We start from the raw sequence: 8,557 nt of genomic DNA, 5'->3' as shown, positions 1-8,557 counted from the left end.
AAGGTTATGCTTCAGAGCTGCCATAGCAAAACTCATGATTTAAACTACCTTTTTACGCAAAAGTACACATGGGGCACATGTTACTCCTAGTTACTCAGCAGCTCAAAACCAGAGGAGTGTTTCAACTTAAATTCTGCTTTTAACTTGTATTTATTTTCTATATATTTTTTTATTTTTTATTTTTTTAAACTCCCCCAAACTAAATTCTTTCTACCCAATCCTAGCTCCTCTAAACTGCTTGGCTTCCTAACTATTGCCTCAAGGGATTCTTTAAGCCAGTTCTAAAACCTTAAGCCTCCCAAAGTTCAAAATTTCCTAAGTTCTTCTTAAATTACTATCCACTCTTCAAAGTGTTATAAATGGGGAATGAATCTTTCCTGGAAATTAGTCCACAATAAACATCCCTATTGAGTCATTCATGTCAATAAATTCTAAAATTTTCAAGATGTTCAAACAACTATATCATCATTAAGCATCCTGAGGTTAACCACTAAACCAACAAAACCAGAGAACACTAAACTAAAAAAATTGCAAGTTCTAAACAGTAACAACAAACAGCCAACACAAAAAGAAATAAAAATAAATAAAAATGAAAACACAAAATCCTGAAAATAGAAAACACCCCCCCAAACTTTGAGGGGGGCAGTGTCCTCACTGTACAAAACACAAAAATAACCCACTATAAATAAGAGATTATTAAAAAAAAAATTACAGAGTGTAAGTAAAAGAAAACTCCCTCAAGTGTGCGTCATGTGCTCCACTTCCAATTTAGTGGGTTGCGCAGTGAGCGTCGCCTTGGTGGCGGTTCAGTGGCCACCGCTTTACCCTTGTTCTTTCTGCGGGATGATGAAGGGGCTGCTACATCAGGTGCTGCAGCAATTGGTGGCTCACCCTATTGAGCACCATTAGTGGTGTCATTATCAGCTTCGGGGGCTGATTCCTCGACGTTATCATCAAAGGCCTGGGGACGCAGGAGCAACTCCTCTGGGAATGCGGGGAAAGTGGCCATAGGCTTAGAAAAGTTTCGCTAAAGGGATTTTTTATGGCCATGTCCTTATCCCGAGAATAGGCCCAGAACTGGCGAAGCTGCTCTTGTTGCTGTTGCAGCAGTTCAACCATTTCAAACTGCTGTACTTCAAAGAGGCTCATCCTCTTATCTAGCCACTCCTGACTTTGAGTGGTAGAAGCAGATTCGGTGCGACTGGTAGACGGCCTGGATGGTTCATCCTGCTCTTCTTCCCCCTCTCCTTTTTATGACTTCTCACTGCACCTTGAAGAAATGCGAGTAATTGCCACCAAATCCATCACACCAGTATTCCGTAAACGTGGCTCACTTGCCTCCCATGTAACGTGGGCTTGAATGCACAATTCTGAGATTTACCTTCTCTGCACAAGATCGAATCTGGTCGATGATCAATCGCCCTACATTGATGGGCTTGCCTACAAGGATGGCGTAGAGTAGGATGGCCCAGTTTCTGGATATGGACTTCCCGTGTGTGGGTAACAACAAACGGGAAGCCAAAAAATGGTACCACACTTTGGCAGCAGGCTGGAGTTCATGCCTATTGCATGTGTAACTGCCCTTGGTGGATAACAACCACTGAGCCCCGAGGATAGCAATGGTTTGTAAGACTTCCTCGAGCTGCTCCTCTGTGGTATCAGTAATCAATTCGACAAATTCATCGTCTTGGTTTTGTATACCAAGAACACCGTTGATGTGGTTAGAGGTAAATGGGATATCTATTTCCCATACAAAGACCGTATTTTGCCCCTAGTTTTGTAGGTTGGCATAAAATTCTTTTACCAGGGGCACAATGGGGTCAATTGGGTGGCGGCAGAAAATCTGCCAATACCTCGGAATAATCACATCAGAAATAAAAGCCGGCTGGCCTAAAGTAGGGCTATCATGCAGTAAAAAACCTTTTTCTTTTACTAAATTACGAGCCCGGATGTTTTCTACGTACCTTTTTTCCGCCTTATCATCAACAAATTTGCGAATTGCTGAGACTTGCCTGGTCGAGGGAGAAGGATTTGCAGCCGCCGTTTTGTCCATGGCTGGATCCTGTCTATTTGAGGAGAAAGGCCTCTTGGCAAAGCTCTTCTTGCCCATGGCGAAGGTGATTTCAGGAGTGGAGGAATTTCTTGGGCTAGGTGGTAGGAGAGATCAGCGGCGGCTCTGGGCAGAGAATGAGGAGGATAAAGAGGCTAGGGTAGGGGAAATGAAGAAGGGGGATTTTCTGAAAGGTGGGATCGAATGGGATTTGAATTTGGGCAATTTTAATTTAAGCCCAAACCGCCGTCGTTTTAAATGGCTGACATTCTGCTCTAATAACCGCCAAAATGACGTCGTCCCATTTAAACCCCTTAGATCCTTCATCGACTTCTCGTGAGGGGTCGCAATGCCATGTGATGCTGCACGATGCTGCAGCAAAATATTGCTCCCATTTTCAGGCCTGCTCCATTCGCCTCTCAATTGCTGCAGCAATCCACAGCAACTTGATACTGTGATACTAAACTGCCCTGCCACTTAATAGTAAAGTCAGTGCTTTGCTTGAAACCTCAAAATCAAAATAAGAAAGATGATGAAATAAAAGAAATACACAACTCAAAACTAAAAAGAAAGCATCAAGATGGAATGAAATGAAGAAAACTAAAAACTTTGGGTTGCCTCCCAATAGTGCTTGTTTTTACGTCTTCAGCCTGACGTCTTCCCCTTTTTAGTCATCGCTCAATGTGACAGAGGTCTTGGAACGTTCCATAGGTCCTCCCCAATAATGCTTGACTCGTTGTCCGTTTACCAAGAACTTTCCCCCGGATTTCTCCTCTTGTAATTCCACAGCTCCATGTGGAAAAACCGTGGCTACTGTGAATGGTCCTGACCATCTGGATTTGAGTTTACCTGAGAATAATTTCAATCTCGAATTATATAGCAGCACCTGTTATCATGGTTCAAATTCCCTCGGTTTGATCCTCTTGTCGTGCCATCTTTTAGTCTTTTCTTTGTACAACTTTGCGTTCTCATACGAGAACATCCGCATCTCTTCCAACTCATCTAATTGCAGTAACCTTGCTTGCCCAGCAGCTTGTAGATCCATGTTGAGCTTCCTTGTTGCCCAATAAGCCTTGTGCTCCAATTCTAATGGTAAATGGCATGCCTTGCCAAAAACAAGACGGTAGGGGGACATTCCCAAAGGTGTCTTGAAGGCTGTCCGGTAAGCCCATAATGCATCATCTAATCGCAATGACCAATCCTTTCGGTTCGGGTTCATGACTTTCTCTAAGATTCCCTTGATTTCCCTGTTAGAAATCTCTGCTTGACCGCTTGTCTGGGGGTGATATGTTGTGGCAACCTTATGCTTGACACCGTATTTGGCGAGCACCCCCTCAAATTGTCTGCTCCCAAAATGAGTCCCCTCGTCACTTATCATGGCTCCTGGGGGGCCCCAACAAATGAAAATATTCTTATGCAAGAATTTGATCACCACCTTTGAGTCATTGGTGGGGAATGACGATGCCTCAACCCATTTTGATACATAATCAACTGCTACCAATATGTACAGGTTGCCATATGAGGGTGGGAAAGGCCCCATAAAATCAATGCCCCATACATCGAACAACTCAACTTCTAAGATATTAGTTAAGGGCATTTCATGACGTTGTGAAGTGTTTCCCACATGCTGACACCGATCACACATATTGAGAAAATCATAAGCATCTTTAAAGAGTGTAGGCCAAAAATAACCGGATTGTAATACCTTGGCAGCAGTTCTTGAACCCCCAAAATGACCTCCATATGGTGAAGCATGGCAATGATGCAAAATACTCAATGTCTCTTCTTGGGGAACACATCGCCTCAAAATTTGGTCTGCACCCTGTTTATACAGAAAAGGCTCCTCCCAATAGTAAGATTTCATATCATGGAAGAATCGCTTCATCTGCTGTCGGCTCATTTCCAGAGGTGCCTTGCCACTTGCCAAATAATTTGCTAAATCTGCATACCATGGCAGTGAAGCTTGCTGCACTACAAGGAGCTGCTCATCAGAAATTTCTCCTGAATAGGGATATGTGACTCAGCCCCATTTCCTTGCTCGAGTCTAGAGAGATGGTCTGCCACTTGATTTTCGGTTCCCTTCCAATCTTTGATTTTAAGATCAAATTCCTAAAGTAGCAAGATCCACCGAATCAACCTTGGTTTAGCATCTTTCTTTGAGATGAGGTATTTTATGGCTGAGTGGTCCGTATATACCGTCACCTTCATCCCCACAAGATAAGATCGAAACTTGTCAAAAGCAAATATCACAGCCAATAGTTCTTTTTCTGTCGTGGTATAATTCAATTGGGCATCAGTAAGTGTTCTGCTAGCATAATAAATAGAATGAAAAAGCTTCCCTTTTCTTTGGCCGAGCACTGCCCCCACTGGGTGATCACTGACGTCGCACATCAGCTCGAATGGAAGTGCCCAATCCGGTGCAACAATCACAGGAGTTGTCACAAGTGCTCTCTTCAACTCAGAAAATGCACGTTGACAATCTTCATTAAAGTCGAATGATCTATTTTGCTCCAAAAGAAAACACAGCGGCTTGGAGGCTTTGGAGAAATCCTTTATGAATCGCCTATAAAACCCGGCATGCCCCAAAAAACTCCTTATTCCCTTGACCGACGTAGGAGGAGGTAGTTTCTCAATGACTTCAATTTTTGCTCTATCCACTTCAATGCCTCTTTGGGAAACTTTATGGCCCAAGACAATTCCCTCTGTGACCATAAAATGACATTTTTCCCAATTGAGGACCAAGTTCGTTTCTTCACATCTCTGAAGCACCTTAGCTAACTTTTTCAAGCAATCACCAAAAGAGTCGCCAAAGATGGAAAAATCATCCATAAACACTTCCAAAGTCTTCTCTACCATGTCAGTGAATAGCGCCATCATACATCTCTGGAATGTTGCTGGAGCATTACACAAACCAAATGGCATTCTTCTGAAAGCGAACGTTCCATATGGACAAGTGAAGGTTGTTTTATCTTGGTCCTTTGGTGCGACAGCAATCTGATTATAGCCTGAGTAACCATCCAAGAAATAATAAAACTCCTTTCCAGCGAGTCTGTCCAACATTTGATCAATAAACGGCAGTGGGAAATGATCCTTTCTAGTGGCGGCATTGAGCTTTCTATAATCTATGCATACCCTCCAACCAGTCACGGTTCTAGTAGGTATCAATTCATTATTTTCATTGGCCACCACTGTCACTCCCCCTTTCTTTGGTACACACTGGACAGGACTGACCCAAGAACTGTCTGAAATTGGGTAAATGATCCCTGCATCCAGCCATTTGATGATTTCCTTCTTCACCACATCCTTCATGATGGGGTTCAATCTCCGTTACTGTTCCACCGAATTGCTGCAGCAATCTTCCAGCAGGATTTTATGCATACATAGGGAAGGGTTGATCCCTTTAATATCAGCTATCGACCATGCCATAGCCCTTTTATGCTTTCTAAGGACTTCAAGCAGCATGTCCTCATGTTCCTCATCCAAAGTGGATGATATGATTACTGGCAAAGTATCTTCCTCACCCAAATAAGCGTACTTCAAATGAGTTGGTAAAGGCTTCAATTCCAACACCGGTGGTTCTTCAATTGATGGCCTAGGAGACTTCAAATTTCTCTCAGATAAATCCAGCGACTCAAATGGTCTTCTTTGACAAACAGCCACTTGATCAGTTTCTCCCAGTAATGCGGGTGAATCATCATCAACTTGCTCAACCACCAATGCAGCGTTTGTGACATCCTCTTCCTCTATTTCCTCATAAGCATTCTTATTAAGTTCTTCCATCACAAAAGCATCTAATACACCCACAGCCGAACATTCTTCAACCTCATCTGGAAAGCGCATAGCATTGAGAACATCAAATGTGACCTCCTTGTCTACTTCATAATCCAAGACCACAAAATCCACCGGAAAAATGAATTTATCAACACGCACCAGCACATCTTCAATTTTTCCTTCCGGATGAACAAATGATCGATCGGCAAGTTGAAGGGTGACTGTAGTTGGCCTAGCTTCACCAATACCTAGCTGCTTAAAAACAAACATTGGCATCAAATTTATGCCTGCACCCAAATCACACAAGGCTTTACTAAAATAACTGTTGCCAATCGAACATGGGATTGTGAAACTCCCTGGGTCCTTCAATTTAGGTGGTAAAGTGCTTTGAGAAATCAGCCCGCACTCTTTTGTAAGTGCCACTGTCTCGAACTCACCCAAACGCCTCCTCTTGGAAAGAATTTCTTTCATAAATTTTACGTAATTTGGCATTTGCTCAAGAGCTTCAACTAATAGGATATTGATATGAAGTTGTTTCAGCACGTTAAGAAACTTCCTAAATTGCTTATCCTATTGTTTCTTCTGAAATCTCTGAGGAAAGGGCGGTGGTGGTCTGTTCTGGCCTGTTCCTGTGGCTTCGTCCTGCTGCCTCAACACTGCAGAATTCTGTTTGTCAACAGAACGTAGATTCTGATGTTGTTGGTCTGAGCTATGCTGTTATTGCGTTGCTGCAGCAACACTAGGCTCTACCTCATCTTGACTTTGTACAGGGTTCATGCTGCCTTCGTGCCTTTCTTTCTTTTGGATCGAAGAGGGCTCTTCATCCAACTCGTTTTTCTCTTGTGGCTGCTCTAATGCCTTTCCACTTCTCAATAAAATGGCTTTGCCATGCTCCTTGCCTTCCCACCTAGGATCTTCCGTATTGCTTGGAAGAGTGCCCTGGGGGCGATTAGTTAAAGCATTTGAAAGTTGCCCAATTTGAGTTTCCAAGCTTCTCAAGGTTGCATCATGGCTCTGTATTTTAGCCTCATTCTTCGTTATGTACTCCTTAAGGAAATTCTCCAAGGAATTTGAATTCTCACCCGCTTGAATCCGCATTGGTTGAGCTGGTTGTGGTAAACTCGACTGCTGAGTTGGTCTATTATAAGGGGGAGCGCCACTAGAACCTACCCCTTGATTATTCCAAGAGAAGTTAGGATGTTGTCTCCATCCTTGGTTGTATTGATGGCTGTAAGCATTGTTGTGGTTATAGTTACTCACATAACAAGCTGAAGCGGGATTCGAAGGACATTCCTCAAATTTGTGGCCCTCTCCACAGTATACGCAAGAGAGTGTGAGGGCCTGGACAGAATTCACTCCAGTTGAAGTGTTCATAGTTTTGAACATGTTGGTCAAAGTCGACACTTGAGCCGAAAGAGCGGTAATTGCATCTACTTCAAGAACTCCCGGTGTTTTCCTTGTGGGTAGTCTCTCAATTGACCATTGATAATGATTTGTGGCCATTCTCTCCCAAAACTCATAGCCTTCATTGTAAGATTTTGCCAAAAGAGCACCATTACCGGCGGCATCCACCATCACTCTCGTTTGTTCATTGAGACCATTGTAAAAAGTCTCCATTTGAATCCAATGGAGAATACCATGTAATGGACACTTTCTGAGTAGCTCCTTAAATCGTTCCCATGCCGCATAAACTGACTCTCCATCTCTTTGATGAAAAGAGGTAATGTCATTTCTCAACTTGGCGTTCTTTGTCGGAGGGAAATACTTCATAAGAAACTTCTCAGCCATATCATTCCATGTAACAATGGAATCAGCAGGTAGGCTATTAAACCAAGCTCTAGCTCGATCCCTCAAAGAGAAAGGGAAAAGTGTCAGCCTTAAAGTCTCTGGAGGAACCCCCGGTAGCTTGAATATATCGCTAACTTCCATGAATAACCTCAAATGTTGATGAGGATCGTCTGTCGCCATACCGCTGAATTGTCCCACGGTCTGTAGCATTTGAAACATGACTAGTTTAAGTTCAAAGTGTGGGGCCTGGATGTTTGGCCGAACAATCACAGGATTCAGCCCATTAAGAATTGGGACTGCAAAATCTCTGATAGCTCGATCACGGTTATCAACCACGAATGGTCTCTGGGCTGGTTCAAGAGCGTTGAGTTGCTGCCCCTGATTTAATAAGATCCCCTGAGCATCTTCCTCAGCCATTTCGTGCATGTGAGCAAATCCTCGCTGCTCCCTTCTTCTCTTTCTCACAGTCCTTTCCATTTTTGGGTCAAGATGGAATAGCTCAGGTTCTTGCATAAAAGATGTTCCAAAGACCTGCCAACAATCAGAAACTCTGATAAAAATGAACAAAAATACTTGAATAGTAAATTACTTTAACAATAAGATTCAAATAAAACAATCCCCGGCAACTGCGCCAAAAACTTGCTGCCCAAAATTGTGAATCTAGAATCTCGCAAGTGTACGAGTCAACAAGTAGTAAAATGATGAATAACCAAGTATCGTCCCACAGGGATTCAGTGTTTTTGAAATCAAGTTGCTAAGTTAATTCTATTCAAGTTTTAAGAAGAAAACTAAAGTTGATTTTAAGATGTCAAAAACTAACAATAATCTGATTGTTAGAAAATGAACAACAAAGATAAAACTAATTAATAAGAAAATGTACAAATAAAATTGGCCAAAGTCACTGTGCGTGGCTCACAATTGCTAAACTGTCTCCTAACAATGCTGCGC

The 8,557-nt window shown here is 42.7% G+C and overlaps 1 non-coding gene across 1 annotated transcript; it reads left to right on the top strand.

Annotated features, from left to right (window-relative positions):
• The first annotated feature begins 7,459 nt into the window (after positions 1-7,459).
• On the top strand, positions 7,460-7,561 carry LOC112091026. Its single transcript, XR_002901965.1, has one exon. It is a non-coding gene; the product is annotated as a small nucleolar RNA R71 (small nucleolar RNA).
• Positions 7,562-8,557: the final 996 nt, after the last annotated feature.

Source organism: Morus notabilis, unplaced genomic scaffold (assembly GCF_000414095.1).
Source record: "Morus notabilis unplaced genomic scaffold, ASM41409v2 Scaffold147, whole genome shotgun sequence".
NCBI lineage: Eukaryota > Viridiplantae > Streptophyta > Magnoliopsida > Rosales > Moraceae > Morus > Morus notabilis.
This window is presented reverse-complemented; position numbering and strand designations above follow the sequence as displayed.